We start from the raw sequence: 27,775 nt of genomic DNA, 5'->3' as shown, positions 1-27,775 counted from the left end.
CTTGTAACCGTGCTGAACTAACATAATAAAAGTTGATGTAATTACCGTACTGAAATGATTATTTCGTTTTGATTCATCACTATCCCAGCAAATAACACTCCACTTGATGTGAACAGCGAGAGTATGGATACCTGTTTAGAAAGCTGCAGGTAATCCACTGGAAATTGCAGAGCAAACAGTAAGGTAAGACAGTCACACTTTTAAGGAAATTGTTTAAAGCTTACTGAGCGACAATTACATGTAATTAATTCCACACTTTTGAATAGCAAACCAAAAAAGCAAATATGACAATACGTTGTAGAAGTTATAGCTCTTTAACTGAAATATTCCAGATAAGCTCTTCACTGTTTCATTTCTCGTGAGGGTTTTCAATCTTACCTTTGTAGAAGTCACAGCTGAAGGAGGTAGAAGATTTTCCTTTGGCTCTCATTATTCTCAGGTTTTACCACGTTCTCCATCAGTACATTTGTAAAGTCAACATCGAGTCCTTCACCATGAAAACTCTCTCTTTTTTACTACATTTGAACCTAGATAAGAGAGAATTCAATATTAGCTAAAGCTCTAAAAACTGGCACTCTTTCTTTTTGGAATAAACAGCAGGGTGTTCAAGCTAGGAGTGCAATTTAGACTTGTATATGCAACTCAATCCTATCTCTTTGACATTCTTTTTAAGAATGTAAATTAAGAAGCCTAAACTTACACTGAATTAGAAAAAGTTCATACATGAAAATTAATGTAAACCTTGAGGAACTTCCACAGTTAATTCTGGTTAGGAGTAAATGAAGGAGAACTAGGTTTCAGGAGTCCAATTTCATGATTTGCAGCTACTTGTATGTCACCCAAATACGATGAGTAACAATGCTTTCTATTGCTTGTCTGCAGATGTGTGATAAAAGACTGGTACCATAACCCTCCATGAAACTAGCATTCTGTTTTCTTGCAACAAGAAAAAAAATATACGAATTCACATCAAATTCAACGTGAATTTGATCCTACTATGGCTCAGTGAAGTGAATGGAGTCTTAAGCAGGCATTAAATGAATTGTTATCTGTTCTACTGTCTATTATTAGCTCACCAATTGCAGGCAACAGAGGATCAATTTAGATTTACTATGTTCATATAATGGAAGGTATTTTAAGAATACAGAGGAAACCCACATGGGCCAATTGCAAGAGAATGGGAGATTTGACTCAGTTCTGCACATGATGCAACATTCAGTAGAATTACAGTTACTTTTGAGGTGAAAACAACATTCTTGCATTTATGGTGGCTTTACTTGCAGGCTGTAGTCCTCTTTCTTTAAAGGGCATCACAGCAAGGTGAAGTTAAGGACAAACTTTATAAAACATCACTTTGTGGTCTTAACTGCAGGGGAAAAAAAAAAGAAAAAAGAAAGAGGAACTTTTCCCTTCGGTAGTTGTCAAGGCTGCTGTAAGAGCTTCAGTGCTAAATGCTCAGGTTACACATAATCCTCCAGCTGCGAGGTGACAATTAGCACCAAAATCTCTAGAAAAGCTTTCAGCTCTCAACAGGTGCCTCACCATTGTGTTCACGTTTAAATCAAAATCTGGCAGAGCAAGCAGCCCGCCTCCTACCGCCACCCCCCCCCCCCCCCCAATGAAACAACTCTTATTACAGCCCCTATCAGGGCAGCTCCACTCTCCTTCTCTCCCAAAAGATGGAACATGACTTTCAGTCTTTTGTCTGAGTGCTTTTTTCTATTATCTTTCTTCATCTATCTGACTGGGAGATCTGAAGGAAGTGGAATTTATTTGTTGTGTATTATGAGACTACTTCTCTCCTGACTGGAGAAAACAGGAGTAAATCCCCCAAGAAACATGTAATTACACAGATGTAAAACTGACAGAAGTGAGAAAGCCTTTTCCTTTCTCTAGGCAATTTTAGAAATGACAGTCCAGCAAAACGTCAGAAGTATATCAGGCTATAACATTAATATAGAACCTGTATCTGTGTGAATTTCTCCATAATATTGTGCATTGTAAGCTTCCTCCCCTATCCAAAAAAACATAAATAACCTTTAGAGTAAAATTTTTGTCATTTAGAACATATTCACAAAGCAGGAAATGCAAAGTGCTTCTTATTATTCTGACTTTAATAGTAAGTACAAACACTTAGCAAAATTATCCAAAATTTTCCTTTGTTTCTAGTTTAGAGGCACTCTTTACCCAGAAGGAATACTAACTAGGAAGAATTCCCTCCTTACTAGCCAGTCAAGGTTTTCTGATCCAGTAACCAATAATTTTTGGCAAAATATGCAATTTAAAACCCTGCAATATTCCGGGAGGCTGAATTAATCATTTATAATGAAGAAAAAAAAATGGTTATGAGAGATATCAAATGATGTAGTAAAATATGATGGCACTTAAAAGAATAATAATAAAAAAAAAAAAGACCTTTGATCTGACTTGTTTCCATGTAGAAACAAGATTGATAATAAAAACCAGATATTCCTTTGGTGCAATTCAGTTTATAAAGTCAAGTTTCCAGAACACAATGAGAAAACAGCAAGTAGATTAATCATGCACAATTTCCAGTCCTGCTTTCAGCTCTGCTTCTCGTGGAGCCCTTTTGCCATTCCCTTTCCGGACCATGCTCATGACTGCTCCTCCCAGTTTTTTGCTGCTTTCTGGTTTCTTTCCACCTCCTGCAGACAGATCCCAGCAGTCCACACCCTGCCCCCAGCAATCAGTCCCCAGGGAACTCAGCTCCCAAGCCCTATGGCCAGTTAGCTATAATTTATACCCATGAAAAAAGCACATGCTGCAGGATGCATCTGATTGAATGCTTGGCCACCTTGCTGGTGCAGTTAGGCAACAAGTCTTCTGGGAGTTCTTCACCTGGTCAATACTTCCAGTTTTGCTGATGAAGTGCTCTTCAGTTTTTTCCTTGGGTTTCTAATCCCCCTCCTACTTTCCCTTCAGCTTCGCTTCATGGTTCTTAACATTGCTGTCAAACTCAGCACTCGATTCTGGATCCCACCCTAACCCACCTACCAAGCAATACAGGGAATTGGATCATTTGGGTTTGCACATCTGGAATTAGCAGCAGGCAATCTGAAACTTCCGCATGACAGCCCACCCTTCTGGAGGTGCTAGACATGTACCAGGATTGTTTCCTAAACTATGTGTTCAGGAGAGTCTCAGATGCATCAATCTATCCGACTAATTAGTCTAATGGTGTGACAGTTACTCAGAGAGAAGGACAGCCTAAACATTGCAATCGTACTTGAGAAGTCTTTAAGAGCAATTCTTATTATTTTTTGATCCATCCAATTAATTATTAATTATTAGTTGTGCATTTATTCCCCACCCCTCATCCCCCCCACCCTCTGCTGGACCAGAAGTGATGAACATGACGGGAGGGAGGGCGACTTCAAACATCATGCCTTCCACATGCAACTAGGGCTGTAGCCAGACACTGCCTAGCACAGCAGCCATTTTCTCAGGGTGATAATATAGAAATAGCTCCCAGTTACACTGCAGTTTCCTGCTATTTTTGTTTAGGATGGCTCTGAGAAATAATAAATCTACTGTATTGAAGCTGATAGCAAAAATACCAGCAATTTTTAAAGTAGGTACATTGTGCAAAGAGCATTCTCCAAGGCAAAGAGACACAGAGGTCTGCTTGGAATGGGGGACAGTTTTGGTAAAGCAGATTTTGAGAAGAAATGCCCAGGCAAACGAGACAAATCAGTTTGAGAATATTAAAACAGAAGACAACAACAGAGAAGAAAGTGTCACAGATTATGTCATTGGAGGGAATAAACTTCTGTATTTATTGTATATTCATATAACCACAGCAACTCTAGCATTCCCAGCTCCGTTTAGTACAATTTACAAGACACAGTTCTAAATTGCAAAGTGACATTTTTCTTACCAAAATTAAAATTCAGTCTCAAATTTTCATAGATTGAAATGGACTCAAAAAAGACATAAATATTTAAATGTAAACAGAACATCCTTTTGAATTGCCTTAGCTCAACTAGTATTACCTTCTAGAGGAGTCTTTCATTCTGCAAACAGCAAGAATGATCATGGGCTTTTTTTATTTATTTTTTCTCCCCATACTATTTTAAATCTAGTAAAATCACTGAAACTCATCTCATTCTGTAACATCCTTACGTTTTCATAGCACAGCAAATTTATGCTGAAAATAAAAAACTTTCACCCATATATTTCCAACTCGCTTTCACAGAGATTTAGCGAAGAACTGGACAAGGATGCAGGAAGACACAAGCAGAATGTCCTGCCTACCTACTTCGTTAGACAGTTAATCAGCAGGACAGCACACACAAAGCCAAAAAGACAGGATCTGGACTCCCAGCCACCCCAGATTTTGTGCTAATTAAAGAGATTGGTGGACAACCTGAAGTCAGTCATTATATGTTTGATGAGAAAATCATCAACTTATTTTTAGGAATTCATCCAAACTCTGACCAAAACACCAATTGTAGCAAACACCCTATACGGGGAGATGAATATCTTTGTGCTGAATTACTCTCTTATCAACAGTTTAGGATTCACCTTGAATACAAACCAAGATTTAATTGTTCTAGTGTTTAAGTGATTGTAATAAAACAACTGTGTCTGATATAAAGAGCTTACAATGTAAACAAGATTGAAATAAGCAAGGAAACACTGATAAGTTACTGATCAGTATAAAAGCTAAGTAATATGAGGAAATCAGAAGCCTATTGTCGATTTTTGTGCAAGTTAAAGAAAATCAGATTTATTTCGGGGTGCTTTTGATGAGCCTCTCTGAAATGTGAAGGAAGTAAAGGAGAGAACATAAAAGTACTTTATCTGAAAATGCATTGAACATATGACAGTCATTTATCAGAGGCAAAATAATAAGGAAAATACTTTAAAAATAAAGACATTAGAAAGAAAAAGGAAGAAAACCTAAAACCTGGGAAGAACCTATATAGGGAATGAACAGGATACAAGAAGAAAAAGGAAGTTTAAGGACTGAACTAGAGGAGGTACAAGGATGGCTGGACTGCAGATAGACAATTCTGGTGCTTTACAGAGCTTCAGCTGTTTTGCTAAGGAGAGAGCAGAACTGATGGATGCAGCCCAGTGTGGGATAATCCTAAAGTCAGAGAACATATGCTTTGAGTTTAATCCAACTGCCGAGTTCTGGCAAACATGTTGCATTTATAGAAGCAAATACATCATCTTTAATTTTTTAGCAGCTGTGCTACCCTTTAATTTCTTTTACCCTGAAGTGCACACTTGTACCCCCTTTGCTAACCTCTAAAAAGCAGATTACTTAGCCTAGACTTCCCAGCTGAAGCCAAATAACAGATCCTGCCTACTGGAATTTTCTTTGGAGATGTACTGTTATTTTCCACTTGTTCTGCCTGTTTTCTTCTTAATCAAATGCACATTGAAATGTCTTCCCAGGAAGGTTGAACCACACCAGCAGGAACCAAGACTGTCTGGTTTAGCTAGCAAGCCTCTCCCTGGGAATCCCAGATTATTCCAGATCTAAAAAACCTCCCCTCTTCCACCATACAAGCTTCTCCTCCCCAACCCACCAGCTCTACTTCCTCAACATCTCCGTGCACTTCAGCATTAATTCCAGTCTTTGCATCAGAGCTGACTACCACCAGCTACATTAAAAACCCACCACTAATTGCATTTTTCCTTTCGTCTGAGGACTTTACTCATACACCTTAAGCTCCTGCTCAAGAGCTCTCTCCAGCAAGGCCAAGCCGCCAGGACTCTTTAGAGAGTTCAGCAGGAGGCAATATCTACACCTCTCCCCCAAACCCAATCAAGCCTTCACACCAATTAAGCTTATTGACACCAGATTTTATACATTCCTTCTCAATGACGGCAAACACTTTCTTAAAGCAAATAAACCTCTTAATGTGGGAGTGCAGTGAGAGGGCCTGAAAGGTAAAAAGGAGATGGCAGTCAGCTCTTGCCCAGGTGCCCAATCTTAAGCCCAAAAGCCCAACAAGAAAAATGGATGTTGCAACAACACGGGGTAGGGGCAGAAGCATTAATTAACACCTATTATTTTCTTTCCCTGGCAGCTGAGGGACAGGTGGAGCTGCATGGAGGTGAAGCGTGCAGAACAAGTGGGAACCCCTATGAGCTGGCACTGGGGGAGAGGGTTTTAGGGATGGCAAATGCAGAATGGGCTAACACAGCTCCTCTCACTGCCCCCTTTGTCCAGGGCCACTCTGGCTGCCCTTCCCAAGCCCTACCTGATGCTGTAGGGTGGACTGGGGGGAACATGCCATGGGGGACTGGAAGGGAAAATCCTCCTGTCTAGCTTTAAAAGGGGAGCCTAGGCTCCCCCTCAGCCACGCACAGCAGCATAAATGAGTTGAGAGGCAATACAGTCTGCTGGACCACATGTGGGGTTACAGAGGGAACATTCAGTTTCCTGTGCCTTGTTTTCCCATTTCACAGGTACCACTAGCAATACCTCCTTGTGGCAAAGAGCTTCAGTAGGCACTAACTGGCTTGCAGTTTTCTGCATTTCTGATTAAGGAGGCATTTCCCAAGGTCAGCCTCTTATACAAACCTGTGTTCCCTAGCTCACACAGGAACAAACTGCTGTATGTGTACTACAGACACCTGTAAAACATACCTGCAGGCCTGATTTTTTACAACTGCTGAACAGATGCGAACCCTGCTGACATGAATGGGTGTAGAAGCTCAGTGCCTCTGAATAGTGGAGCCAGCACCTAACTGGTTAAAAACCAAATGGCCCCAGCACGTCGATACAAGTGATGCCTTCAGAGCATGACCTGTCTCTTCTGGGGAACAGACTGACCTTGCATCTGTGGCACATCTTCTTATGAATGTATCATGTTTCTGCCCACCTCCAGCACACGGAAGAAATTCATCTGGCAGAGAGCATCGGAAATGGTCTTTGTGTGGCATGGCAAACAGGCTTCCCAAACTCCTTCACTGAAACACGAATTTCAATCTTGTTTGTTCAGAAATGACTACTGCCTGGTGTTGCCAAGAAAACCTGGTTCTCTGAAACATTCAAGCTCTAATTATTTATTAAGATTTTTTTCGCTCCTCTTAAACTTTGTATTTTGTTTTCATTTATCAGACTGAGTTGGTTGGCTGGGTAGTGAACTAGACTATGACCCCTGATTCACTCTTCCACCAATTCTCTTCATATCTCTTAATTGTCTTGAAATAGCCAGGCTTCTGCATGGCAAGTAATGCTACTGTGAAGCTAGACACTGGAAATCCTAAAACGATTAGATTTCTGGAGGGCTGAATGAACCAGTATCTGCAAACATAAGGGATGTAGTGGTCTGAGCACAGAATAAATGGTGATCTGCTGACTTCATAGCTTGGCTCTGCTTTGCTCTTCCATGTCTGGCCTTCCCTCACAGGTAGGAGAAAATCTCTTTATTTACCTCCAAAGTTAGGAGAATAAATCCTGAATGCAACATAAGTGCTAACACTGTAGTCATCACCAAAGACTTTCCCTGTTCATCTCAACTTATTCAATAACAGATACCTATCACTTTCAAAAGACCAGTCAACATTTAAAAATAGATATTATGAGAAAAACATTTTTGAAACAGAAAGTATTCAAGATAGAAAGTCTTGATGATGCCTACTGTAGAAAGAATCAGGCCAGCTCACTTTGTTTTAAGATTTTAAATTGAAAGTTTCTAGGACTTGCTTTTGGATTTTTCTGTTATGAAATAAAAAAGCTGTTATAAACAAAGAGATAAGAAAAGGAGTTTTCTTAGTGCTGGTAAATTAAGACATCATTTGTAATCCCCAGGAGGGGAAAAATTTGGATTTATTGCTTTTGGATCCAAAGTGTCATGGGGCATTAACAGGAACCCTGCCTAGCCACCTGACCTCAGACTTTGTGGAATTCCCTGTCCCCACAGCACAACAGCGTTACAGCCCAGCTCCTGCCTTGAGCCAGTGGTAATACTATCTAAAAAGTAGGTCTCACATCATTTTGGCCAACAGATGGTGAAAAGTGGCCTCTTTTTTGATCAGCTAATCTCTTGTTATTGTATAATAACTTATTAATGCAGAAGAAAAGAAACACAATTTACAAAGCAAATCAGGATGATCACCTTCTATAAAATGCACAGACAGACCACATTTAGAAAAGTACAAACCTGAAGCTCTCACGTGACTTTCAAGGTGCATTCCAACCAGCATCTATATGGAGAAAAAATAAAATAAAATTAAATTAAATTAAAAAAAAAAACACAAAAACATGTCAGGTTCCCATAGCAAAAGTGAAATTGTCAGTTTTGCTCCAGACATTTAACATTGGAAGGATTTATTTTCTCTGTGTTGTGAGACTGTAGATGAAGGCTTTAAGAGAACAAATATTCCATAACAAGAAAAATAAATATTCCATAACATCCTATTGAAGAGAAAGATATTTCAAAATATTTCAGTCTCATTTCATTCCTATTTAAAAAATAAAATAGGAAAGGAATCTGTATATTTTATAAATACATATGTTGGAGCAAGGATAAAAACACTGATTTTCCTGTTCTTCAGCCTTTCAGTTTCAAGCAAATAACTAAACAGGACTTGCATGTGCCACAGAAGTCAGATTTTCTTTCAAGGCTTAACAAGAACAGAGTTGGATCTCATTCATTGTTTTGCAGATTAGATCCCTAAATTCCAGTATCACATCTTGTAGAGTTACTGATATAATGTAAAACCAGAATTTTCCAACCTTAAAGACATCAACACTCAGCCCTGCCAAAATAGCAACCTTCTCAGCTGAAGAGTGCTAAATGATGCATGAGCACAGCTTTATACTCAGATACATGAAATAAAATTATAAAATGTTTTAAGGTCATCCTGGGAAAATGGTCGCAAACATGACTGGAAAGTACAAACTGATTCACAGAGAAGTTATCAACTAATTTTTAATCTTTTTGTCAACTTTACTGAAAGAGCTGTCTGCAGTTAGTCAGGATAATTTGTCATTTGCTATTGTATGTTGGTACTGAAAAATATATGAGCAAGTCTGCAGGACCTAAGTTTTTAAGACATCTGTCTCTCAGCCATCCCTCTGATTACATGGTAGTGGTTTTTGACAACTGAAAACCAGTATGAGCTATTTGTGGGGAAAAAAGAAAAAAAAAAAAAGTATTTGTGATTTGGGCAAATAATTAGCCACATGAAGAATACTTTTAATTTTATAACATGACGACCCCAGTCAAGAGTACAGTAGAGACAGGTTCCATCTTTAAAGTGGAAATAACATCTACTGATTTACACTGTTGCTCATATGCATGCTACTCAGGATACTGTTTTGACAGAAACAGTTAAACAAGTGCCAGGTCTTGAGGAAACAAATGAGTTACAGAACTGATAATCTGCCAGTTCTTCAGGGTTCAAGCCCTAGGTGAAATGAGTCTGTTACAATACATAGTTTCTGGTGGTCTACATGAAATCATTCTAGTGATCTCAGAACAGTTTCTGGTGAACAAGCCTCTGCTGTCCAAAACTGTACTGTTGGCTCTGAATGTCATTTTTGCTAACAGACTTGGCAGAAAAAACGAGGACTCACTGATAAGAAGGGACTCTTATCTCCAGAGGTGGTCCTCAGGTCAGAGTTGAGGAATGTTGGCTGGATAACGGGGTGAGCATGTGCTGCTGCTGCTGGCTTGAGTAACGTAATCTGTTTCTTCCATGACCACCCTAAGGCCCCATGACATAATCAGGACCAGTAGTATAGCTGTATACAAAAAGAACCAAATATTTCATCAACAACAACATCATCATCATCAAATACTACATTACTAAGAAATAAAACCAGACTTTTAAACCATGGGACAAGACTTAGCATGGAAGTAAGTCATCAGACATGAATTTTTGATTACCAGTTATTAGGAAGAACATTTCCTTCAGGGGAGTTTTTATCTGGAACTAGCAACTGTTGTGTTTCTTGTGCCTTTTTCCCAGCATTAGAGGTAGAATGCTAGCCTAGATAGAGAAGGAAAATTCATGTGGCAGTGCCAAAACTCATATGCACCTGTAAGATGCTTATACCTAGAGATCATTTTTAATTTCCTAAATGTCAAAGTTATTTGAGCAGCAGAAAGGAAATGTAGTCACTAAGCAATTGCAAACCCTGTTTAATCCAGAAAGACGGAGTGAGCAAACCCAAGTTCTTTTGAATCAAAGGCTGAGTCATCCAGTGTAACCATGAATGCCGTGAGAGGAACAGGAGCTGGAGGGGTCAGAAGCAAACCTACATGGGGGAGTCTCCCCCCTCAACAGGGACTACGGTCATGGCTTAATGGGATTGCACAGGTAGCCATCAGCATTGCTTGGAGATTGCTGCTTGATTAGTAGCAACAGCACGTGAGGAATGAACTGTGTCACCCTTAGGTCCTAGGGAAAAAAATATCCCGATAGTTAGAAAATAATTTTCTTACTTTTCACGTCTGATGTGAGGTCACTTAGGCTAAATATACATAACTACAGAAATTGGCATTTCTTTTATGTCATCTGCAGAAAATGTAAACTTCACAATCTTTAAGCACTTGGCAATATTGCTTTTCTCTTTTCTCCTTCAGTGAGCAGAAACTGACATATCGCTGTGTTGATTAAGGGCTGACTTTTCTAACAGTCTCTGAACGACTAATTCTTGTCTCTCCCAAATGTGAAATCCAAGCCTGTTGAAACTGGCCCATCTTTCCACAATACAGGATGTGAAATGAGGGCTGACAGACCTGAAACTAAAAAATCTTGCTTTTGTAATTGTGTTAACAGTCTAAATGTCATGACAGGTTTTTAATATATTCACATAGTCACGGAATATTACAAGAATATATAAATCAGGGACATAAAAAATCAGAAATTTATATTTATGTCAAATGCACATTTATATATTATATATATATTTTTATATATATTATATACATACTTATATATATATTATTTATATGTACAATATACATATATATTGTTTGCGTGTGTATCAAGAGGTAGTCATATCCACCTGCACAAACGTGAGTTTCTTTAATACCCATTGTGCACAAAAGTAACCTGCAGTCAGGTCCTTATAAGACATTACCACAGAACGATACTGTTTAATTAAAATATTTTATCATATAGGCATTAACCTCTATCAGGTTCCATTTATGCAAAGAATTATTAGACATGAACTAGGCCTTTGATCATAGCTTTTCAAACTTGATTGTAAAATTAATTTGCACTAAAACAATTTGTTATACCATTATTGTAATTAAAATGCAGAAAAAAATAACATATTAAACATACATTGTGTTTATATAAATGAAAAAGCTAACATTGTATATTTATAATTTTCTGCGATATCTATATTTCCTTGTATATTACTCTGTTCCAGTATTTACAACTCGATCAACAAATGTTTAAGTCACTTTCAAAACAGTACGAGAACTCTTACAAATACAGTGCTCTGTGTGTACAGCACACGCATACAAACTGCTGCATGTATTTGATATATGTATATGTGAAAACATATACAGTGATGGTTACAGCCGTACACATCACCCTCAAGTCATTTCACTCATACAACTAAAAACTCAGAAAAAACAGCTGCAGCATCAAGATGCTGCCTACTACCCGTATGGCCCAACCTTGATAAATTCTGCCAATTTCCTGTGTGTGTCCAGGATGTTCCTGTTAATCCTATTGAAAATAAACAAACACAAATAACCAACGTGACCTTTAAAACGAGATGACCAATATTCTCAGCTATTTAAACACGTGCTGTACTGCACTTCAGGCAGTTCATCAGTTAACTTTTGCATACCATCATGGTAGTTTGAGATCAAACTGTATAAATCCTTCTTTTAATCACTTTTTCTGTTGAGGACTGTGGGCTGTTTACATCTGTACAATACTAGTGTCCAGAGAAACAGCCTCTTAAAGGGAATGCCTCTTGTCTAATTAAAAATCAGACATCACAGACAAGCAAAGACACAATTGTTTTGGACACAGAACATGAAGTGATGATTAATCTTCTCCCTGTGCATTCTTGTCAAACGCTTACTTCACCTCTCACTTTATTCAGTTCTAAAAAACCATCTGGCCTGCAGTTCTTTTTTTCTTTTTTTTCCTTTTTTTTTTTTCCCTTTGGTATATGTTGCCTAATTTTTGTTAGTCATGAAGAAAAGCTGAAACCAATGATGATGTGACTCCACCAGGTGCCTGATATTACATCATGATAGACTCATGATAGACATTATCTTGCAAAACAGTCAAATACTTATTTTGGCTGGAGGATTTTTTTTTTTTCCCAGAGGAGGAGGACTGGTTATTCTTTCCTCCCCCACGTATTATTTGCTATTCTATGGCACAGAGGGACATGAAATGTCAGAGAATGATGCTTAATAAACAAATAGACAAATGAGTTCTCTTGAAAATGGGAATGTCACTCTTTCACTGTACCTTCACGTATCAAAATCACGTTAGAAATTCTCTAATTCCATACATAATGTATGCAGCTCTCAGTCTACATAAACTGCTCCTTGACATAATTAGACACCTTGCATAGTGATAGGCACAAGCATGGCTCAGGTTTGGGTGGAATAAACAGGTAATATTATGACCAAAAAAAAAAGCCACCACCCATTACAAAAAGTACGCACCCTGAGCCATCTGGCCAAAGATGAGAGGCACTGCCTTTCAGAAAAAGCAACACTTCGCTCTGATATATAGACCTGTCCCACAGGAACATTTTATTCATTACACAGATGTTGAGCTAAATCACTACAAATAAACAAGCGCATTTCCCTATCTGGGCATTCTCCTGCCAAATCCAAAAAGGTTTTCTTTGTCTGAGGTGAAATCCCCTCCAAAGCAATATGCCCAGAGAACAGTATTTACTTGAATATTTTTACCAATTATGCTGTTTTACATTCCCAGACTAGTTAAGATAAAGTGAGATTCAAGACCATTATGCTGCCATTGGACTATGATGTCAGACAGACACTTGTAAAGGACATTTCATCTTACCAGGACACTATTTCACTGATCTCAGCCACCTTTCTCATAGTGTGATCATCCCTGTCTTTCCTTTTTGGCTACACAGGGAACCTAGACAAACAGATTATTTTTTTTGTATAAAACACATGTGCCTCATCACATTTTAAACTAGCTGCAGCATCTAGGGAAAGCAGTCCTGCTATGAAAAAAGGTTTAAAATGATCATCAGGAGGAACCTTTTGTAACGTTTGAACCTTTTTTTGTAACTAAAAGCTCTCGACTTTTTTTTTTTTTTTTTTGAGACCTCCAATCCTCCAATACATACACAGTTTGTGTTGCAGAGTTTCATTAAATTCTTAGCCAACTTATATTCTGCTTCTAGGGCTATACAGAAGTTATTGTTGGAACACCCTTTTTGTTCTTTTGTTCTCCTTCACATAATTTAAGTGCTCAAATTAAACCCAAGCCCATATATTTTTGTAAGCCGTTAGTTTTTAATTGTCATAATACATGCACTGCTTTTATACCATTATTTTTTTTTCATCTCTTGCAATTAAAAGTCTCTTTGGATCTAAATCATTAATTAAACTCTTAGCCCTACTGAACACCTTTAGCAAAGGCAACTTTCAAAGGACTATGCAGTAGCAGGATAATGTTTCACTGTGAAACCTGGGACTGTGGAGCCATGACAGACACTGTTACATAGTAAGTTTGACCCTAAATTGCAGTCCAGGACAGATAAAAATAAATCCTTCCTTTACCTTTTTTCAACTTCTTTCCTGTATTTACTTATTTTTCAAGTTTATAATGACCTGCATCACATATAAAACCATACTATTCCACTTCATAAATGTTGCTAGATTTGCACTATGCCACTACTAGAAGACAGAGACTAATGTCAGGATTTTCCAAACACCCTCAAAAAGTGAAAGAAGCCCAAGCTCTATGAAACCAATTCCTAAACAAAGAATAAATTAATGAAATTAAAATACATGCAGCAAAATGCAGTATTAGAAAAATTATTTTTTTTTTCAGAAACAGTTTGTGATCAAAGGTTTCTAACTTGGTATGCATTAAAATTCTGTTCTGTTGTTGAAGAACATTATAGCTCTTCCATTGTTCTCAAACACAGCACCGGTCAAAGTAGTAGCAGAACAAATCAATTAATATCCTACCTGCCTCCTTCACTAATTAGAGACTCAATCTCTCTCTCTGTCTCTCTCTTTCTTTGCTCTTGATATTTGAAACTTCTCAGAAGGTGAAGATGAAAGTAGCAGCTCTCAAACTTTTCCAGAGGGTTTCCTTTTTAAGCCTTACATTCCCTGACAAGTATGGATTCAGTTGAGGTGAAAGAGCATTAGAAAATTTTTCCATCTCTGCTGCTTTTATTTATTTTTATTCACTCCCTATAAACACAATCCATGTCACTTCTACAAAAGAATCTCCTTATTAACTTTTATCCAATTCCTGTTCTAAAAATATTCAAATAGTCTCAAATATCAAACCTAATTAGTAGCATTCCTCTATATTGTTCCAGGAAATATGGCCACAGTACATACACTACCCATGGCCCATCAGCATCTCTGGTTTTGTAATCATCTTTCAGATATAAACCAGAATTGCCTTTCTTTTTTTTTTTCCATGAGAAATTCTTCAGTACGTGTGCCTGAATTCACACTTGCCCTTTTAGATGCTTGTTTTCTACTCTCCTTCCTCGTCGTTCCAGTCTGAATAGCTGAGACGGTTATGTCCTATCATTACTATCTGGCGTCCTCTACTTTCCCTACCTTTAAGCCTCACTTAGGAACCCAGGATGAATTTACCTTTACCATCAGTGCTATGCTGGGTTGTCTATCTGATCCTGTGGAGAAGAACAGCTACATGGTGCACAGCCTTGTGCACCAACGCAAGCAGTGGCTGGAACCAGCCCTGTTAAACAACCTGTTACGGTCCCATGAACTACAGCTTCCTCCTCCATGTATTGCCTGTTAGGTAAGACAGCAGGCCACCAGAATCTAAGATCTTGAAATCTGGAGATGTTTTCTACCAAAATTGAATATGAGATTCAAATCTCACTCAGCATCCATATAAAGCAAACACAGAATAATCTCTAATCTATCCAATTTACTCTAAGAGTACCAAAACTATAGCCTAGAAAAGCTTTTAAATGTTTCTTTTTCCTTTCACTCTCCCATTGTTTCAGACATATGGATCATCCACCAGTACTAGTGAAGCAATGAAATATCTCACCACGATCAGCAAATTTTAGACACAGTTTGCCCTCAGGATTATCAATTTCTCTGCTGCCTTTACAAATACAGATCAGGAGGAAAGATAGCAAGCAGCAGTGGTCAGGTCAGGACATCAAATATTAAAAATAATATTATCTGCTTTGAAATATAGCCACAGAATTGTCCTTCTCCATCTTCAGTTATATTCTTGTGTATATTTTATTGACTGCAACCCTAGATATTTGAGAAAAACATAAGTAAACTACACAAATAAGTATGCTTATTTACGCTTATGGAAATAAGTATGTTCCTGAGCAGACTTTCCTAAAAAGAGCCTTTCTATAGGTTGTGCGTAATGCAGACAAATCAACATTTTGTAAAAGTCGTTTAGACAAGTTTACAATGATAATATCAGGGTTCTTGATTAACTGAATTTTAAGCAAAAAATTAGAAGAAAAGTAACAGCAGTGATAATCAGCCAAAAATTAATTATTTCCAAAAAGATTCTGCTTTGGCGCAGAATGTAAAGAATGTAGCTAGAGTAGCTTCAAACTTCCTGAGAAAGGAAGAGACTTTAGACAGTGATCCAATGGCCAAATGAGAGAGAGTAAGCTCAGCTGCTCAGCGAACGCTACAAAAGAGAAGGAATCAACAGTTATCCTCAGAAATGCATGAAACACTTTAGTTGTGAAGTTTTGTCTCTGTGTCTGCCTAGAAACAAGTGAGTATTTATGCCCCTGCATTTTTAGTGGAGTCAAGAAATGGCTTCAATCCCTAGCCTGTGTCAGTAGAGCTTGCATAGTGAAGCAAAAAGCCTGCTTTGTGACTTCAGTACTAGAGTGGCATTATAGTGAGCAAAATGTGTAAGAATAGAGTATTGTAAGGCAGCCTTGTGTTACCCTCTCTTTTTTTCCCACCATCTTTTCCCCTTATCATCTCTTTTGTCAATTTGTTGTCAACCACCGCGTTCCTCTTCATAACAAATCAACAACATAGTTCCTCAAAATGTTCAACAATAAAAGAAGGTGTAGAAAACAAAATGGATTTGCTAAAATCTAAGGTTACCACACATGCCAGATGTCACCAGGTGGACCAGTCTATTCATCTCTTTCCAGGCTAGGATGTGAAAGTCGGGGCATGCCCATTTCCCTTGAACTCATCTTTCATGCCAAGACAATTGTCAGTCACTACCAGCTGATTTCATAGACTCCATGAAAAGGTTACTTGTCTTGTCTTAAACCCAAAACCCATTTTCTTTAATGTATGTTCCCGACATTAGAGCACAGGGATCTAATCCTATCTAATTATTGAATGTGTGTGATTTGGTTCCATTACACACATTTTCTGCATGCAATATACAAATTTGTTCTTCATTGATACAACATCTTGGACAAGCACAGCATCTGCATATATACACGCAATCAAATGCAACACAGGACTGAACCTTGCACATGCATGCATGGCACACAAGTAAAGGCTTCTCTGTACATGAAAACTCTTCTGAAGTGATATAGGGAATGATTACACCTAAATAAATGCCTGTACGTAAAAACCCAAGGAGATCCAGGACTATTTTTGCAGAAATTCTGGTTTTGGAAGGGTTAATCCAGAACTTCACTATTCTTTTAACACTGCACTTAGGAACCATAACCACAGCAGCTCTGTGCACTTGTAGCATTTACTGAAGCCAGTGGGAGTCATGGCTTCTTGCAGGAGTGAGCCATACACACATAATCTAAGTTAAAATATATTGTTTACATACTGCAAACCTAATAATTCACAGAATCCCTGGCATCGTACTGCAGGATTTTCCTTCAGACATAGCCACTTCTTCTCCAGATCAAGTTTTTCATGTCTTGGTAGCAGTTGACCCTAGAACCATTTTCAGACATAAGTCAGTGTTTTCTTAACCTGCCAGTGCCCTACTGTAAGCACGTTCATCATGCAGCTGCACTCTTAGTCAAAGCCCCTTGGGAAAAAAACAAAGTTACTGAAGAGTTTCACTACTGGGATTTTAGCAATGTTAGTGCAGTGCACCCTGCTGGACTGCACAGAGACTCCTGCACGCTGCCTGTCGCACCCGGGGCCGTGATTTGCCTGGGGAATAAATTCCCCGTACTAAAAACTTACCCAGCATATCCCTGCTGAGAGCAGAGCTTGTCCTTTCACTGTCCTACCATGCTCACAATTTTAATGTGTTTATCACGAAGCTAAGCAGATACCTGGAAGAATATAAAGAGAGCAGACCACAGTAACGTGAAAATTATTTCTGACAAGTCTCATATGAGCTACTTTATTTTTTCTCAGTTCAGATTTTTTTTTTTTGCTTTGGGTTTATTCACTTCTTACTGCTTTCATCTCAAAACATTATATAAGTTAAATACTTTTTCCACTTTTAGATTGAGTTAATGCCCCTAAAATCTATCTCAGCCTGAAATATCTTAAAAGATAAGCAATTAAAATATTAGTTAATTTTCATTTTATTTTAACCGAACCCTTACTCGAGCAAACCTCTCACATAATGCTCCAAATTTATTTCAAGTATATCAGCTGGAATAATAGTTCTGGGAAACCACTGGAGACTTCATTCCATAAACCAGAGTTATAAAACAGTTATCAAAGGCTTCTATTACCCAATATTTAAGATGAATGATGTAATTCTATCATAAGTTAATAAAAATGAAGGAAAGTTGTCATTACTTTCAAAAAACAAAGTCTAGTTACCTTTTTCAAGCAGTAACTCTGAGGCAGAAAGGTGACCTTTAATTTCTAGTTTTCCTCCATCTTTCTTAGATGACACCCCTAGCAGTACAAAATGGTTTAATAGAAAATGAGTAACCTGAGTGAGCTGATTGTATAATTATAAAATACTCTGATTTTCTAAAAGCAGATGGAAAAAGCTTATGCTGAAAGACATTTTTCAGGAAATGTTAGAAACATCTTTCCTAAGAATGTTACTTTGAAGGAAACAGAAAGTGATATAATGAGAAAGGACAGAATCCAATTATTCTAATATTTTAGTTCTGACAGAAGCCAATTTTAGGCTTTTCAGTGAAAGGCACAAAATCAATTCTAAACCATGCAGAGACTCAATGAAAGAAGTTAAAAAAAATGGAGCAGGTGTTGGAAAACTGTATCTGCCCTTTTTTCTGTTTGTTATCCAAAAATGCAAATTACTTTTTCCCAGAAACCTTCCAGCTACATTTTAGCTTGAGAAAATTTAGCATCTATTCATGCTAGGGCTGAGAGAGAAAGCCATAAATGTCAGCACACAGCAATCTGGATTTTATAATTACATCTCTCAACATCCCTGAATATAATGTATAGAACTAGGTAATTACAGCACAATAAAAAATAAATAAATAAAAATCTTATAATTAAATAAAATCAAGACACAAAAAATAGAGAAGCAAGGAAATTTATGAATTGGAGTTGCCCAATATGGGTAATTGGTCTCATTTTCTCAAGTAACTGCAACATATAAATATCACAACTGTAAAAAATGGGCAATTTATGCTCACACAGAAGAGTCTTTAAAATTAAAAAGTATTTCTGCTTTGTTAATGTCATAAATAGTCAGAGCTACTGCACCTAGGAGCCAAACCTGCAAGATTCATATTTCTGTAGTCACGAGCAGAATCTTTTCCTTGTTAGAGACATCCCCACCCCAGTCTTCCAACTTAAAGCAGCACACTGTCTCAATCCCTAGGTCTACCCACTGTTTTGAAAAGTGATGTTTTGCCTTAAAAACTTGTTGTTACTGCAGGCTGGGCCTATTCATTGTGAAGGGAAGCACGTGAGCCACTTACACTAAGCGGAGTTTGACCTAAGGCTTCACGCAGCATCCATCAAAGTCAGCCCCACAGCTCTGCTGACATCAGTGGCCCACGACGGAGTTGTCTGTGTCATGCATCCTTCTGGCAGATAGCTGTGCTCACGAGCCATTCTCAGGCTGAAGTGCATCCTCAAAGACCTGCACAGATTTTAACTAATCTCACAGCTCCCCTTGATAGGCTGGGCAAGTAACACTGTACAGTTCTGAGCACTCAGCCTTCTACAAACACATTCCTCTCCTGACCTTCAGTACCTGCATGCTATTTCAGTCATGGGTGGTCCTCCAACACACTGCAAGTAGACCCACAGCATCCACTGAAATTTCTAACCTAATTTAAAAGGACCTCATTTAAAAGGGCGACTCTTTTTATTACTCAGATGAATAAGAACAAAAGAAATAAACTACTGAACTCGCATCCTTCAGAACCTTTCCAAAGGTCTTTGTCCCACCTCGTCCCTTCGTTGTATATCATCTGCCCATGGTTCTCTTATGCTCTACTGTACTTTAAATAACTACTGGAGGTGTCTGAAGTATTCACACAAATATCTGATGTGGCTTTTAATTTAAATAGATTAGTGAAAGGAAACTGAGCCTATCAGAGGTGAAAAAAACAGCATAAATCTCAATGGACTACTAGATTTCTCTCTTTTTTTTCTTTAAATAGGAAGTAAGTGGTATTGCTATCATCCAGCACCAGTTTAAAGTTGTACCATTCTATGTTTTGGCACATTTTATTATGGCATCTGGAGATCATTTCAAAGAGATGCAAAGTTTTCTACCCTACAGATTACCCATGTATCTCAGAAGAAAGAAACGTATTAATTTGGTCGTATATGATGCTGAGGATTTTTCTTGCTATTCTGTTAAAGATACATTTTCCATTCTGGGTGCTTTGTTTTACTTCCAGAGGATGACAGCCATGGTTATCCACAATACCTTGCATCCGTTCGGGAATTGCTTGCACCAGATTCCCTTGATGACAGTTCCCATTAGCACACACTCATTTACACATACTTTTTCGCATTTGTGAAATTCCTTTCTTCAATTGGATATGAAAGATTATTCCTTTAATAGTCCTCACAGGTAGATAAGTCCCGTTTGGGGAAGCTGTCGCTCACCATGACCGCTAGATCAAAGGGGCTCCAGCAGAAAGACTATCTCTGAATCTGCGAAGGGTCACTTGTCCTCTGAGCCCTGGTTGGCATTCATAGCAAATGAAGTTCCAATTCCATCCCACCTGTTTTAACACTACAGTGTGGCTGGAAGAATGGCATTTTCAGTAGTGCTGCCTGAGGTCAGCTTACATATTAAAGCTTCTTCATAAAATAATGCAAGATGTATCTGATCAATAGCTCTTCCTTCCTCTTCTGCCACTCAAACCCAAGGAAGATACTTACCAGCCACCACAGCTATGGTGAGAAAATCAGCTACACATTCACCCAAAACTTGCTGTACGGCCAACCAGCATATCTCTAAAGAGGAGAGTGATTTCTGATCCTTCTGAAGGTTGAATGCTGATATTTAACAGAAGACAGACCCTTCCTTGAATGGCTAAGTTGTAGGAGTTGTTGTGGCAACTGAAGTCTTTGTCAGAAGGGAAGTTCTAGTTGCTTACTTCTGTGAGAAGAAATATCCCATCAAAGTACTCAATTTAAACCCCTGTGAGTCTCATAGGAAGTCATGAAAGTGGGAAGACAGAGTTGTTCTGAAATCTTTGCATAATTCCATAGCTCATCTCCAGTGGCCAGTATCCTCACTCCATCCACATGACAAGTTTCCTTTTTCTCCCAGGCTGAAGTAAGACCGTGTTCAGAACATCACTGCAGACAAAATTAGATGGAAGGCCTGCATATGGTTCTGAGCTGATCCACTATCTAAATGGATTACGGCTTTCAAAGAGATATTTTCTACTTATAATGGGCTGCTTTTGCTCACCATATAACCTACTAACTTCAAGAAGGCTGTCAGGCCTAATTATAAATTGCCATCTTTGGTGACACTGCGTAGCCTTAGCATCTGTTTTCAAGCCTCAGATATATTCATGGCATGGATCAGATCCTGCTTTTTAACATTAATCTCCTTTCTGAGGAAAAGCTCTTCAACACGCTTTTCTTATTTTAGCTTCACAAAAACTCAACTTATTAGGCTAAGTGGGACCCTACTAGCCCTTCATATAGTATATGAAGGTACATGAAGGAGGTATATGAAGGTACGGAGGCACTGATAGTACTAGATAACACTTCAAGTTTGTTTATGTGATCTTATAAATGTTTATGTAAGGTTCACCAAGCATTGGCAATAAGCAATAATGTAATAATGTTGCTTGGGAAAGATCACTGAGTCTCTAATTGACTTTGTAATTTTAGTAAATTTTTACTGTAAAATTTGTAAAAATTGTAGCCTGCTAAGGTTTGACTTTGAACCTGCTAGACCTACAAGATGGAAACAGAACAACTACAGCATCCATAGTGAATGATGAGCCAGGATATTCCTTCCTGTCTGTCAGTTTCTCCATTTTTAGGATGTTGCACAGGAATATGCATGGGATTTGAACACAATTATGAAAATATTGATCTAATATTCTGCATTTTTTACAAATAAAAAAAGCTGTGCCTCAAGGAAAGTTGCCTGAGCTGGGCCCTGCTGATATAGGAAAAAGACCTGACAAGGAATCTCAGAAGGCAAGATTGACACCTATGACTAGAAAGTGCTTATGGCAGACTGAAAAAAAACATGAGCAGGTCCATAATGTCGATTTCTAGCCCACGTAGAAATAAAAATGATTAGGAGGTCCCAGGTGAAACTTCCAGCTGTTGAGAGAGGCAACATGTTCAGTGTGGAAATTTTTATTTAAGTCTTGGAAATTTTGGCTGCTGGTTTTGCAATGATTTTGCAAAATTAATAATCAATAAAATTAAAAATCAAAAAAGTCCACATCCTTACATATGGAAATAAGTAGAAATCAATTCTATATCAGTCTTCAATTTTCTATATTTTTACCATTAGAAAGATTCCAAAGAGCAGAGGAATATACAGGACTTATGTTCAATTATAGCCTCTCGCAGAGTTTTAGATTCAGTCCAGAATACAGCTGTCCAACTAACTGACTTTAAAAAAAAAAAAAAAGGAAAACTACCGAGAAGCAAGTTGAAAATAAGTTTAAAATAACACTGTTTGACTCAGATGATCTTGTGCCGTTACTCTTTCAAATCCCGAGTTTGGAAAATTTTGTGATTCGAAAGAGCCAAGAGGTATTTTTTAATCACAATGAAATTACTTTTTCCTCACCCTTTATATTAAAACTATATATTACACTTACGTGACACTTTCATCCTGAAGGACTGCTAAGGTCTTTACAGATTTTCTAACTTTTGAATCTCCATCTGACACAAAAAAAGCTTTCTCACATTTTTACTTGGGGCAGAGCAGACAACAGAACCTAGTTCCATGTACTTTTAGAGCAGCAAACACCTGTTCATACACCTCTAACAACCAGCTAAAAGTCAAGGCGTAGTTTAAAAAAATAATTTATCATAGCTGTGTTTTTGTGAATGAGATCTGAACCCACTGACATCTGTGGAGTTTTGCCCAAGAGAAACAAAAGGTTTAGCCTCTTTCTGTACTATTTGTATTAATAGGTAATGAAAACCAATTATATCTGAAAGGCGTAACTGATACAAAAGATATAGTGAGTACTAGTTCAGAGAGAGGAGTAAAGAATACATAGAATGTGGTTTATAAAACCTTCCACTTTAAAGAAAATCCTTACCTGTATTTTAAGGGCACAACAGTTAGGAAGCCACAAAAAGAAAAGGAGAGAAAAAAAAAAAAAGCTTTAATTGTAACAATATCTACTACTCCATTTCTGTTGCAAATTTTCAGAGATCATACACACTGAAACTGCATCCACTTAGGAATTGCAAGATTCTGCCTCTGGAAAGAACAGTTTGTTAGACTAGTGCCAGATTGACAACCCTAGACCCTTTGTCTTTTCTTGATCCCCAAACAGGTTATCCCGTTGACTTCAGATGAAAAAGACGATTCTTGGAACATCTTTAGAAGTTCTTAGCATCCAGCAGAATTAGGATCACTTAGACACTGCTGCACTCATTACTGATTACCCTGATATTAGAAAAAGTCTATTAAGTACCACACAGCCTGAGCAGATGGCCCAAATTGCGTGGAGCTTCCTTCTTTCTCTTTCTGCAGTTGAGCCTGCACTTGGAATTCATCTGTGAGCATTTCAACATTGATGATTCACTCTTTGAAGGACCTCCAGGGAAGTCCTACAGCACCTCCAGACAAAGTTCTCACCTCTGGCTTTTTTTGGCTTGCAGGTTTATTACCCACCAGAGAGCTTAGACTTATAATATGTCCAAATACAACTTAAATTCCAGGCTCTTACATGTGCTGATGGACCCCAGAACTCCTAATTATAATTACATATTCATATTAGCTGACTGAAATGCTAAATTACAGTTTTGATCCCACATTGTGACTCTGCACAAAGCCATAACTGATGTTGAACCTCAGCTAGAAGAATGGAAAGGAGTACAGGAAGATCCAGCTTTTGCTCTTTTGACTCAAGAAAGAAACCATTTACTTTCTGATGTGAAGAATGATGAGAGTAAAGTTATGTGAGCAAAATATCATTCCCATCCTGTCATTTCCAAAAAAAAAAAAAAAAAAAGTTTAATGTCTTCAAACCTAAGGCTGTAACAAAAGGACAATGGCATATAATAGTGGGGAATATTGCTTAAGAGTGAACCTTTTTTCAGTTAATGCAGATTTTTACACTTTGTTTCCTCCTTGAAAGTTTGGCCAAAAAAAGTCTTCCTAAATTCTCTCAGGAGTAATAGGGTTGATGCAGCATTACACATTTATGCTCTGGATTCCAATAAAAAAGTTGTTACCATAGCAAAAAGTATTGTTGCAAAGACAACACACACAATGTAACATTAAAGAAAAAATCTCTAAAAATATTTCCAACGCTCAGTAATAATGTAGGGTATTTTCTCCTAATTACATAAAGATGAGTGTGCGCTACTGCTTTGATAGTCCCACTATAATGAAACAGACTCCTTAAAGACTCTTCTTTCAGAACGAAAATTTCTAAATTATTTCCTTTTTTCACAGTTGCATCAATTATTGTTAACATTATTTATATCACACTATTGCCTGAAGCCAGTTAAGGACTGGAGAAAGACCTATCTTGCGAGGTACTGTGCATGAGCTGTAAAAGGCAGGTCATACATTATAATCTGGGTTAATTTCTGGAAACAGAGGGATAAAAAAAAAAAAAAGAGTTAGTTGGGGTGGTATGAATGGAAAAATGAGGTGGCAGTAATCTGAGTACAGATGGCTCCTGTAGTCTGGCATACCACCACCAGCCAGCATTGCTCAGTAAACAGTGATACAAGCTAGTTTAAAAAAAAATAAAATAAAAGTTTTAAAAAATAAACTTTTAGATTTGGTGGTGATTTAGATTTTTCCTTCTCTGCATGGCAGAGAAGGACCTGGGAGTACTGGTTGATAGCCGGCTGAATATGAGGCAGCAATGTGCTCAGGTGGCCAAGAAGGCCAACAGCATCCTGGCCTGTATAAGAAGCAGTGTGGCCAGCAGGGCTAGGGAAGTGATTGTGCCCCTGTACTCGGCTCTGGTGAGGCCGCACCTCGAGTACTGTGTTCAGTTTTGGGCCCCTCGCTACAGGAAGGACATGGACGTGCTCGAGCGAGTCCAGAGAAGGGCAATGAAGCTGGCGAGGGGTCTGGAGAACAAGTCTTACAAGGAGCGGCTGAGGGAGCTGGGGTTGTTTAGCCTGGAGAAGAGGAGGCTCAGGGGAGACCTCATCGCTCTCTATAGGTACCTTAAAGGAGGCTGTAGCGAGGTGGGGGTTGGTCTGTTCTCCCACGTGCCTGGTGACAGGACGAGGGGGAATGGGCTAAAGTTGCGCCAGGGGAGGTTTAGGTTGGATGTTAGGAAGAACTTCTTTACTGAAAGGGTTGTTAGGCATTTGGAATGGGCTGCCCAGGGAAGTGGCTGCGTCGCCATCCCTGGAGGTCTTTAAAAGACGTTTAGATGTAGCCCTTAGTGATATGGTTTAGTGTAGGACTTGTTAGTGTTAGGACAGAGGTTGGACTAGATGATCTTGGAGGTCTCTTCCAACCTAGACGATTCTGTGATTCTGTGATTTGTAGGCTTTTTAGATACCACACATGAAGAACAACATGAAAGAAATCATCAAACTGATTGCAGGAGTAGATTCTCAGGTGGCAAAATCTTGCTCTGGGAGAAGTTAGGACAGGTGTAAATAACAATGCAATACTACCTGAAACACAGAACAATGTTAAAGTGGAAGAGAGACGAACACAATGGCAGAATATGTAAATAGTTTGGATGAAGAGACAGGAAAACGATCTCAGTAGCAGAGTTGTGAAGGAAGTCCACAAGGGCAAGACTGTAGAAAGCATGACCAGAGAGGAGGACGCTGAGCTAGTGAAACACGAACTGAAGGGAGCTCAGAAAAGCCTTTGCATGTGAGTGTACGTGTTTACAGAAAGTGCAGGTTCTCTGCATCTCATGTTGGAAGAAGCAAAAAGACCTGCCCACAGACAGCCTGTGTGAGACTGGAGATGACAAGACCAGGCCAAAAAAGAACCTAAAGACACAGCCTTTTGCAATGGAAGAATGCTATGTCTGTTCACAGCAGTGAAAGGAAAAGAGAAGGCAAAAGAAAGTGCAAACATAGGGACTGGGATGTGAGGGAGATGATCAAAAAAGAGAAAAGAAAAAGAAATGCAGAATATGGGCATGTGAAGGGAAGAGAATAGTAGAGAAATTCACTGAAGAGGGCAGTAATGATAAGCTAAGATAGGAACATGTAGAAGCACATGGTGAAAGATGTAAGTGAATGGCAAATGGACTAACATTTGGAATGGAAAACAAAATGAACTAAGCTAACAATTGCACCACGCAGGATATTAAAATAATGTTTAGGTTCTTCATAGACCCTCAGAAGACCTTTGACTTCAAAATGTAAACATTATTTTAATAGCTTGTGGAGGGAACAGGGATATTTATTTACTTGACTAAATTCTTTAAAACGTTTACACTGAAAATTGAATGTCACCAACTCCACCACCCCAGGTGGCCAGCCTACCTGAGATACACAGTATTCTCTGCTTGACTTAGGAGTAGTGATGGAAGGTTTTTATCACCTGAATTACTCTTTGACACTAGAAAGAGATGGAGACACAAGTCATGTTGTTGGGTTTCAAAGATGCTTGTTAATAAAAAGAAAAAACTAAACTCAGGACTGATGGTTTCAGGTACAGAGGTTATAAAGAACTTCTGTCCCTATTTCTCTACAGAACCCCTTTCCAATTTTTCTCTCTCTCTCCCTCTCTCTTTTTTTTTTTTTTTTTTAAAGCTGGTTTCTATTTCCTTATCTTCCCAAATTCTTTTTCTTTCCTCTTACCTCCATCCTATTGCCCTGCCATTCTTCCACTCATCCACTGTCCTTTACACTTTGCAGTACAGGAAGGAAGACCCCTTTTCTTCTCCACTGCCTCAGCCCAGGTAAAGAGGAGCACAGAGAGCTCAGGACAGTTGGACACTCCCGTCTTCTGATCTTCTGTCCAGAACTACACAGCTGCAGTGCAAATAAGGACTGCAATTGCTTGATGAGTCCTTCAGGCCCTGCTCAGTTTCTCTGCCCAGCAGACCACATGTGTGCTGTTTCTACATTGGAGCTCTCTGGTGGCATTTCCCAAAACACAGTTGGCAAATTCAAAAGACTCTCCCCTGAGAATGTTAAAATTGTTGTTTTCCAGATTTTAAAATAATTGGCCAAATTTCAAGTCCTCACTACAGACCAAAGTACTGTAAGTCCTTGCTACAGACCAAAAGGACAGTTTCTTATTTATACATACATACAGACATATATTCATACATAGCTACATGCAGCCCTAAACATGGACAAAACGTCTTTTTTTTTTTTTTTTTTTTAAAAAATTCCCAGTTGGAGAAATTTCTGAAGCATTTTAAATTAAACTTTCCAAAATATTTGCCCAAGGCAGACAGCATGGAAAAATTTGGCCCAAATTGTTTAAGTTTGGCAAAGCTATAAGCAACAGAAAACAGGATCTTATAATAGAAATTGCTGGGCAGCCTTATGCCAGACATCACTATTTGTGCTGCTTGTAAGACTTCATTTTCTTTAATAGGAGTTGCATGGCAGGGCTGTAATACCCTGGGGCTTCCTGTCTTTAATTTCCTTTGAATATAACCTTGGTCTTAAGCCTTCCTTCCTAAATAACCTCTGTCTTTAATTATTTTTTAAGCAAATTACAACTTAACAAGCACACATTCTCGTAAGACAGAACCTCTAATTATCGAAATGACAGTGCCGCTTAGAATCTGAATTTCACAGTACTTCAGTGACCAATTTGATAGGTCAGTAAATAATTACATACCATCACTGCCAAAAAATAATTAAAAAGTTACTATAAGTCATTATAGATACCTATGCCTTGCATTACTCTGTCACCTGGATGATTCTTGCAGAGGAATATTCATAAAAAGAGCAGCAGGGAACTATATATGTGCAGTCCCAAGTTGTCCCACAATTCATTCATATTTGGAAGATGTATTAAATTATTTTGGCTGGGATTAACTTTGAAGGCATTTCTCAGTCCCTTTTTAGGCAAGCTGTCATAAGTATATGTAGCAGAC

At 38.3% G+C, this 27,775-nt stretch overlaps 1 long non-coding RNA gene across 1 annotated transcript in view; it reads right to left on the bottom strand.

Moving 5' to 3' along the window:
* The window catches only part of LOC106038601 (uncharacterized), a 96,428-nt gene that overhangs the window by 14,339 nt on the left and 54,314 nt on the right, over window positions 1-27,775 (bottom strand). Inside the window, exons 13-17 of the long non-coding RNA XR_010834683.1 lie at window positions 17,931-18,008; window positions 17,337-17,428; window positions 9,566-9,733; window positions 8,148-8,190; window positions 379-527 (exon numbers count right to left, since the gene is read on the bottom strand). This is a non-coding gene — a long non-coding RNA (uncharacterized lncRNA). The remainder of the gene's footprint in view (window positions 1-378; window positions 528-8,147; window positions 8,191-9,565; window positions 9,734-17,336; window positions 17,429-17,930; window positions 18,009-27,775) is intronic.

Source organism: Anser cygnoides, chromosome 13 (assembly GCF_040182565.1).
Source record: "Anser cygnoides isolate HZ-2024a breed goose chromosome 13, Taihu_goose_T2T_genome, whole genome shotgun sequence".
Lineage (NCBI taxonomy): Eukaryota > Metazoa > Chordata > Aves > Anseriformes > Anatidae > Anser > Anser cygnoides.
The sequence above is the reverse complement of the archived record's forward strand: the minus strand, read 5'-3'. Positions and strand labels throughout refer to the sequence as shown.